The following is a 9,847-nucleotide window of genomic DNA, read 5'->3' as shown; positions in this document are numbered from 1 at the left end:
GGTGTAGAGGATGATCCAAAGGTGTTAATCACAGTGCACGAGGGAGCAGGCAGTTCAGAGTTGTTGTACCTGGCCTGAAGCACTTGCAGTGTAATGAAAAGGCAATGCAAGAATATGGGCGTGCTCTTGGGCGAAGAAAACTATAATATGCAGTTCTTTACCTAGCCCGTCTGTTATGCGTATGGAAAAAATTAGAGAGAAGGCAGAAAACTGCTCTGCCTTTTTATAGAGAAAGCTCCGAAAAAAAAGAACAATCGATTCGTCGAAAAAAATTAAGGTCCCACCGAGACTTGAACTCGGGTTACAAGATTCAGAGTCTTGTGTCCTAACCACTAGACCATGGGACCATTTGTGAAGAAGGATTTTTGTTGTTTACCAAATTAAAAGCAACGTGCGATTGTTTGTCTCACTCAGATAAGTCCAGCAAGGCACAAAACTATTCGGCGGTTGATTGCACTCTGCTACGCCTCAACGCGACCACCTGACTGACAAAGCGATGCGAGATTGAGATATCTTTGTTTTCTCTCCTTGAGAGACGCATCCCGTTACTCGATTGTGCTTACAAAGTTGCTCTTATTTATAGTTGGACCCTCTGTACTTTCTACCATGCAAGCTAGTGCACTGTTTTAACAAGTTCCATTGTGCTCCAAATTTAGGTCTGAAATGGCTCACTCGGTTCGTTTGCGTCAGGGTACTATAGGTTCGTATTTTGGTGTACTTTTATCCACTTGAACCAAAACGGACCACCTCCGTCCGTCTAGATCATCGTGCCGCCAAAGATGTCCTAGGGACTGAATAAATGGATGTGTGAGGGTGATAGATCATAGATGGAGGGACATCACATCACATCCACACTCACTTACCATAGGAACAAAGGAGAAGTCGTCTTCCTTTTCTCTTACTTTCAAGAGCAAAATAAAATCCTCATTTTTCTTCCTCAAATGGGTGTCCCAGGCCTCACATGGCTAGAGGGTCTGGTCCAGCTCGCTGCATACAAAGTCAGGGCCTCAAAAGAGAGTGAACCGAATGATGATGCCGACATTCCGTCAAAAAATGGCATCTGTCTATCACTCTATCCTATCCATCCATGATCCTCATAGGACTGCACGACAACACAATTATGCCTTTCTACTCACAATGCACGTGCCAGTTTTGACACTGCCAGTAGTAGCAAACAACAACTCCTGAGGTGCTACTCATCTCGAATGTAAGATTAATGAAATCTGAACTGAATTTTGGAGCCATGTGCCTATGAACAAAATGGTGCATGTGGAACCAAAAACGCCATGGTTGCAATTTCGACAATGCTAGTAATCGCAAATAGCAAACTCCTGAGCACTACGGATATGGAAATCTGAACTGAATTTAGAACATGAACAAGATAGGCGTGCTCGCGATGTTACACTGAGAAGATTCCATAATCAGAGCGCCTACATTCACATGATTAGTATAGTATTCCACGGAACAGGGTTTTGGCATGTCAACCAAAGAAGGTCGGTACAGTCTACTTCGAAGTTGAGGATCGGATGGTCAATGTCAGACGGATGCACGGTCATGTGGTACCAGATCCAGACCATGGCCAAGATGTACACTGGACGATGAGATGTACGGAGTAATAGGCTAGAACTGTAGAACACCTGATCCATCTTGCGTGTGCTCAACTTTGGGTAACACTTGATGTTGCATGCATGTTTCAAGACCTTGCGCCATTGATGGTTAGAGCATCTCCACTCGTCCCCCCGAGGAGGTCCCCGGCGAGCGTTTTTTCCATCCGGACGGCGAAATTCGGCCCAGTCGCGCCCCCGGTTCCTCGTTTTCGTCCGGATTTGGGCCTAAATTCATCCGGCGATCCCACGCCCCCGGCCCCCCGGGGAGCTCTCGGGGACTCCGGACGAGTGAAAAGCGGGGAAGGGCCCGATCTGTCGGTGACTCAACGCACGAACCCCACCGCCACGTCGCTCAAAATCTCCCCCACCCCTCGTATCTCTCTCGCCGCCGGCACCACCCCGCCGGCTTGTTGCCCAGATTGCGCCGCCACTCCTTCCCCACCTGCCTATATTCCGCCGTGTTTGGACGACGGCCTATCTGGCTGCTCTTCCGCCGGCCTGTTTTCCGGCCTGCTTGCTCGTCGTCGCTCGCGGCTCGGGTTGCCTCGACCACGCCCGTCAGGTGTTCGTCCATTTGCCTCGCCGGCCATGGACTCGGACGAAGAGGAGGAGCAGATGTTCGTCGAGCTTATGCAAGAAGAGATGGCAGCAGCCGCCCAAGACGACGAGCACATGATGATCCTTGGTTGCTTGGCAAGCATGTACGCCGGACTGGCAACTCGTCGGCGTGGTGGGTCGGCACGAGGTCGCCGGAAGTGCAAGCCGAGACAGCGACTGGAGGGCTACTGCATGTTGTACGCCGACTACTTCGCCGACAATCCGTTGCACGGTGAGAGTGTTTTCCGGCGTCGTTTCAGGATGAGCAGAAAGCTATTTCTGCAAATTGTGTATGCCATCCGCCACTTTGATCCCTATTTCAGATGCAAGGCGGATTGCACCGGTTTGGTTGGATTTTCGTCACTGCAGAAGTGCACAGTGGCTATGAGGATGCCGGCGTATGGAGCTCCCGGTGATACTGCAGATGACTATCTTCGGATGGCGGAGTCCACCGCCCTTGATTGTTTCTACCGGTTCTCACAGGCCGTCATAGCAGTTGTTCGGGGACTATTACTTGAGATCACCCACCGTCGAAGACACTCAGAGGATCCTTGCAACAAATGAAGCTAGAGGTTTTCCAGGGATGCTTGGAAGCATTGATCGCATGCATTGGCAATGGAAGAACTGTCCGTTTGCGTGGCAGGGGAATGTACAAGGGTCACAAAAAGGCTGCACCGTGATACTTGAAGCGGTGGCTACCCATGATCTTTGGATTTGGCACTCTTTCTTTGGTATGCCTGGATCCAACAATGACATCAACGTCCTAAACTGCTCCCGGTCTTTTCCAAGCTTGTTGAGGGTCATGCTCCCCGGTGGACTATGTGATCAATGGTCGGCACTACAACAAAGGATACTACCTTGCAGACGGTATCTATCCAAAGTGGGCAACATTTGTGAAGACGATCTCCAACCCTAGCACCCCCAAACTTTGCGAGTTTGTCAAGAAACAAGAAGCTTGCCGAAAAGACGTCGAGCGAGCATTTGGTGTCCTACAGCAGAGATTTGCTGTCGTCCGGTTCCCCGCTATGACTTGGTCCAAAGATCAGATGCGGGAGGTGATGAACTGCTGTGTGTGCCTACACAACATGATTATTGAAGATGAGCGAAAGCATCCGGTTCCTCTGGCTGAGCAACAAGCACCATATGAGAGAGAGGGTCCTCTTGCACAGCCTAATCACCAGGTGCCTCCATCATGGGCCGCCTTCATTGCTATGCGCCAGGAGATTCGAGACTCTACAATGCACCAGCTGCTGCAAGATGATCTGGTGGAGCACATATGGAGGCTCCGAGGCAACACCAACGCCGACGCCAACTAGTCTGTCTTAATTTGTTTGAAAAATTGTGAAATTTGTGTGCTTCATTTGTTTCAGCACTTGTTAAACATTGTACTGTTATCGCCGAATTTGTTTCAGCAATTTTCGTCCTCTTGTTTGCCCAACTTGTTAAATTTTATGTTGAATTTGTTTGAAATATGTCAAATGGTCGAGGTTGGGGGTTTCCTGCCGGGGGGACGGCTGGAACTTCGGCGCTCCCCACGCCAAATCTTCATCCAATCCGGACGAAAATTTCGCCGGATTTGGGCGTGGGGAGCGCCAACGAGTGAGGATGCTCTTACCACCGGCCACCTGAATCTTGGTTGCCGTCGGTTCCGACAACCACGTTGGGTGGTGGCCGCAGGCCGCCACGTTATGTGGTAGCCGACCTCCACGGCTCCACCGCCGCTGCAGGCCGCCACCGGCCACAACCTTATGTCATCTTCGGCTCTTCGCCGCCACTGAGCCAAGCTGCGTTGCGTAGTTGCCGCCGTAGTTGCCGCCGGCCGTCCACGGTGCCTGATCGATCTTGGAAGGAACAAAAGGGAGCTTATTGTAAAGATACCTTAACTTAGTGTTTAGAGCATCTCTAGTAGACCCCCCATATCAGCCTATCCACGGTGTTAACTTGCCATCCCCAACAAATCTGCTAGCAGCCCATTCAAGTTTCAAATACTCCGTACGGTACCCAATAAATTATTGGACGTTCTCTTAATGGTTTCTTTGCAACAGGCTTATTGGCAATACCGTTTCTAGAGAATGTTAATAAATTCAAAAATCTCTTTCGCCGCCCAGTAGCTACGACCGTTTTTTAATCGGTACTATACTAGCTCTTTGGTTAGGTATTGGAGCAACATTACCCATTGATAAATCTTTGACTTTAGGCCTTTTTAGGTATTTTTTTGATTTATTCAACCGGATGGGGGCCAAACGCCATCGGCTCCTCCGCCTCCCAGCTGACGACAAATTGCACCCCCGCCAGCGATCAATCGGCCCAGCCGTGTGTAGATCGGGCAACCCCACCTCCCGCCGGCGACGCTGATGGCGGGGCACGGCTCCAACGGGCGCGGGGGTGGCCAGATTGGCCACGGCGGAAGCTCCACCCCTCCTCCCGCCGACGAGAAGACGGAGGCGGACAAGATCCGCTCCGACGCGGCACACATCCACCAGTGCCCGTCGAAGACGTTGGTGGTGAAGATGGAGGAAGACGACGAGCCGCCGCGCCTCCCTCGACCGAAGTTCGCGCCTGGCGACTACATCGACGACGCCTAGCTGGAGCGTCTCCTCCCGGCGATGCTGAGCTGAACGCAGGGCTCGCGCTCGGCGACTTCATCGAGGAGCGCAACCTTGACCCCGTCGTCGGCCTCGTCTCGCGCTCGAGCCAGCGCGACGTGGACAAGGCAGAGGAATGGCGGCGTGTCGCGGAGGAGCAGGGCAGGGTCTTCGTCTACCTTGGCAGCGACACGGAGTGATGAGGCCGCTCCGACACGCCACCGCCACGACATAGGGCTCCGGTGAGCATCCCGGAGCCGATTTTGAGTTCTAGGTTGCCGTGGCGGCGGATTTTAGCTCGAATTTAGCTAATTCGAGTTGCTTTTGTGTAATGTAGTCGAATTTAGCTCTATGTACGCATGAACTATCCAAATAAAATGCAATTCCGTCTTGCGCGCCATTTTTTTAATATGCACTTCTATATGCCAATTTCGATCTGGGGTTTGCAGTTTGCCACTTCTGCTAGAGATGCTCTTAGGCGGGCATGTTAGTTTAAACTTGACACTAGCCACGGTTATGATCTTGTGCATGGGATCCGGAACGAAGGGCTGAGGACGGCTGGATGCATGGATACACATTAGCCTAGGATGCATAGGACAAAAAAAAACTTTATTACGTCCCACACCCTGTGGGCCACGAAGGGCAACTGGGCCTTATAACAATCAGCCCGACTCAGTCCTGCTCATTTATCGTCGCACTGCACTTGTTTAGCCTGGATCAACAGGTGCAGGGGTGCAGAAATGTCTTCTTCATGTGATGGTCCAGAATTTCGCCTCATACCAAGTCAGGCATCGTCAGATCAGGCGGTTGAGGAAGAACATCAAACACACGAGTACGATTTGGTTGTAGTTTGATTTTTTTGATGGAGATTTGGTTGTACTTTGAGTCAACAATGCCTCCACATTTTGCTATCCATGTATGGAAGGTTGGGATATATTTTTTCCTTTTGAGATGACTGAAGGTTCCAACCGAGGAGTGCAAAGTACGTGTTGTTCCTTCACTTTGAGAAAACGTTTCACATGCTCCGGTGAGGAGGAGAGCCGTTGGACGCCACACGGTAGGAAATACTCCCTCCGTCCCGTGGAAAGTGTCGGAGGCATAGAACAAATCCGCTCGGGAGGATCTCGGGGAGGCAGCATCAAATCCAGCACCAACACTGTGATTGCAGCTCCGCCGTGCCGCCACCACGACAGACCCAGCACCACCGCCGCGCTTGGAACTCCGCCATCCACCACCACGACTGGAGCTCCGCCGCCGGAGGGAAAAGTCCCAATTTTAGCTCCACCTTGGTGGACACGAGAGGAAGAGGGCGGCCGGAGCTCTACCGTGACGTGCATCCAACAACGCCTCCTCGAAAGATCCAACACCATCACCGAGATTGGAGCTCCTCCATGCACCACCGCGACTGGAGCTCCGCCGCCGGTCGCTAAAAGTCCCAATTTTAGCTGGACCTCGCTGGGCATGAGAGGAAGAAGCGACCGCGACGCCAGATAAGGAGAGGGATCTGGCGGAGTGGGGAGGGGATCGGGTTGCGGGCGCCGGCGGTGTGGGGAGGGGAGCGGGTGGCGGGCGCCGGCGGCGTGGGGATGGAGGGTAGCGGGCGCCATCGAGGAGAGCGGGTGGCGGCGTGAGGAAGGAGGGGCTCGGTTGTGCGGTCGGGACGCCAGACAGGACCATCTCTTTGGTCGGGAAAAACTGAGGGACGTTTTCGAAAAAATACCGGCCCGACACTCTCCGCGGGACGGAGGGAGTAACAGTGAAGGTCGATCGCTAGGTAGCACAGTCCATTAATTATTGGTCTGTGCTATGTTGCACAACAAACAGATAGTTCTTTCAGCAAATTTATATGTAAGGTCAATTGTTATTTTAACACAGTGTCGGATTAATTGCTTATGTACATTGGCGAAGAAAAACTCTAGTATTCCTTCTCGGTGACGGAGCCAAAAAAATGGCTTGGAGGGGGCCAATTGAACATTAGCTTTGTTGGAGGGGGGCATATAGCCAATTTATATCAAAATTTGGGACCAATATGCATACAATATAGGAGATCTTTCAGAAAAATTCCGGGGGCCATGACACTGGCTATCCCCCTGCTAGCTCTGTCCGTGTTCCGTGTTCCTTCTCTTCAAATGGGAATTACTAATTTGTTATGATCTCATTTGCTATTGTTTTATGGCAAGTACTTACATTACCATTGAATTAAGCTTTCCTCAATCACATGTGAGCCAGCGTGAACAAACGTTACGTTGAATCCACAAACAGAGAGAGCCGCGTGTCTACGAAGCCAAATCGACGTTGCAAGCCAGACGAGGATACACATCTGGGTTGGAGAATGCTCGTCGTCTGATTGAATGATGGCGAGGACACTTAGAAGATATGCACATGCTAGGTTTACCCCTCTCCAAGCAAATTTAAGCTTGCCAACCCCCCGATTGTTGTACTGGTTGTTCTTGTGCCTACACAACAGCCATCCTTATAATTTACACTAAACTCGTATGCTTCTATATCACTTATTACCCACTCAAAAAAGTCATATTTCCAATATGTAGTTACCATGGTTAACTAAAAAAATCTAGTACTTCCTCCGACTCTAAATACTTGCAGATTCAATGAATCTAGATATATTTTAACCTAAATTTTCCATAAATCTAAAACAAGTATTTAGAGACAAAGAGAGTACTAATATTAAGTGTAGCTTTTTTTACTGCACATTAAAATACACTTATGTTTAGTTGAATATAAATATATTTTCTAAGAAAATATGTTATTTTTCTTATGTATTGGCATAGGCTAAAGATTGCATGCCTCATTTTTTTGCCATTACATTAAGTTTTAAGTAGAATTAATATTTTCGGAGACATATCCATTGAGTATAGAATATCAAATGTCTTAGTAGAGGTTTCCAGTATCGTTATGTCAGTAAATTTATAGAAACTTCTAATATGTAAGTTGAAATGTTAGCTTGGCTCCCTAGCTTTTTTCGTGGTCAAGTGCATATCCCAAGTTATATTGTGTTCAATAAAAATCCGACAAAAAATACATTCTTTGTACTAGATATTGAGATAGAAGGACCTAAAGTAACCACCAATAATTATAAAAAAATATTACAGATTTTACAACATTCACATACATATGATTTGATCCGTTAGGCTCACCGAAATACATAACTGAAAACTTAGTTATAGTAGCTTTCGTTACAACCAGTACGACTCCCACGGCAGACCCCCCACCCCCCCCCCCCCCCCCAACCAATGTACATCATATATATGTTTAGGGCAATCTGGGAACACTTCGTAGGCAGTGTGCGGCCTCGGGGCCGGCGTGGATGTCTGAGCGGCTGCTCCGGGTGTTCACCTCCGCGTGTTGAGGTGTATGGGTGTTGAGTTTGGTCGCCAGGGTGATTTGGTTGTCGACTCGTGTGGAGGGCGCGGCCTCGGCCCTAGCGTGGTGCGCTTGTGTTATATGATTTTCTACCAGGTTGTCTTATAAACTGTCGAACCCTTTTATACTTAATTAATCATAGGCATGATCGGAAAGAAGAAAGGAAAAAAGGAGAAAAAGGAAAAAAAAACTCTCGGGAAAGTTCAAACGGAGGCCGAGCTACATGTAACCTTTTACTTATTACAAACATTCGTGTTTCAAAGATTCAAAAAATTAAAAAAAAAAACTGCAGATAGCTAATGATGTATACTACACTACAATAGTGTAAATTCTTAATACAAATTATTTCATATTCTAGGTTATACAAAAATAATAAATTCTGACAAATTTTATAGTGAATGATGCATATTTCAAGGCTATAAAATTGATGGCGTGTAACTCACACGTTCGTTGGGAACCCCAAGAGGAAGGTATGATGCGCACAGCAGCAAGTTTTCCCTCAGAAAGAAACCAAGGTTTATCGAACCAGGAGGAGCTAAGAAGCACGTTGAAGGTTGATGGCGGCGGGATGTAGTGCGGCGTAACACCAGGGATTCCGGCGCCAACGTGGAACCTGCACAACACAACCAAAGTACTTTGCCCCAACGAAACAGTGAGGTTGTCAATCTCACCGGCTTGCTGTAACAAAGGATTAACCGTATTGTGTGGAAGATGATTGTTTGCAGAAAACAGTAGAACAAGTATTGCAGTAGATTGTATTTCAGTAAAGAGAATTGGACCGGGGTCCACAGTTCACTAGAGGTGTCTCTCCCATAAGACAAACAACATGTTGGGTGAACAAATTACAGTTGGGCAATTGACAAATAAAGAGGGCATGACCATGCACATACATATCATGATGAGTATAGTGAGATTTAATTGGGCATTACGACAAAGTACATAGACCGCCATCCAACTGCATCTATGCCTAAAAAGCCCACCTTCAGGTTATCATCCGAACCCCCTCCAGTATTAAGTTGCAAAGCAACAGACAATTGCATTAAGTATGGTGCGTAATGTAATCAACAACTACATCCTTAGACATAGCATCAATGTTTTATCCCTAGTGGCAACAGCACAACACAACCTTAGAACTTTCTCACATCGTCCTGTGTGTCAATGCAGGCATGAACCCACTATCGAGCATAAGTACTCCCTCTTGGAGTTACAAGCATCTACTTGGCCAGAGCATCTACTAGTAACGGAAAGCATGCAAGATCATAAACAACACGTAGATATAACTTTGATAATCAACATAACAAGTATTCTCTATTCATCGGATCCCAACAAACGCAACATATAGAATTACCGATAGATGATCTTGATCATGTTAGGCAGCTCACAAGATCCGACAATGATAGCACAATGGGGAGAAGACAACCATCTAGCTACTGCTATGGACCCATAGTCCAGGGGTAGACTACTCACACATCACACCGGAGGCGACCATGGCGGCGTAGAGTCCTCCGGGAGATGATTCCCCTCTCCGGCAGGGTGCCGGAGGCGATCTCCCGGATCCCCGAGATGGGATCGGCGTTGGCGGCGTCTCCGGAAGGTTTTCCGTATCGTGGTTCTCAGACCGGGGTTTCACACGGAGGCTTTAAGTAGGCGGAAGGGCAAGTCAGAGGCGGCACGGGG

At 48.6% G+C, this 9,847-nt stretch overlaps 1 non-coding gene across 1 annotated transcript; it reads right to left on the bottom strand.

The window, feature by feature from the left end:
• Positions 1-275: 275 nt before the first annotated feature.
• TRNAQ-CUG (transfer RNA glutamine (anticodon CUG)) lies at positions 276-347 on the bottom strand. Its single transcript has one exon. It is a non-coding gene; the product is annotated as a tRNA-Gln (tRNA).
• Positions 348-9,847: the final 9,500 nt, after the last annotated feature.

This window comes from Lolium perenne, chromosome 7, assembly GCF_019359855.2.
Source record: "Lolium perenne isolate Kyuss_39 chromosome 7, Kyuss_2.0, whole genome shotgun sequence".
Classification (NCBI taxonomy): domain Eukaryota; kingdom Viridiplantae; phylum Streptophyta; class Magnoliopsida; order Poales; family Poaceae; genus Lolium; species Lolium perenne.
Note: the sequence above shows the minus strand (reverse complement) of the source record. Positions and strands in the feature narration are given on the sequence as shown.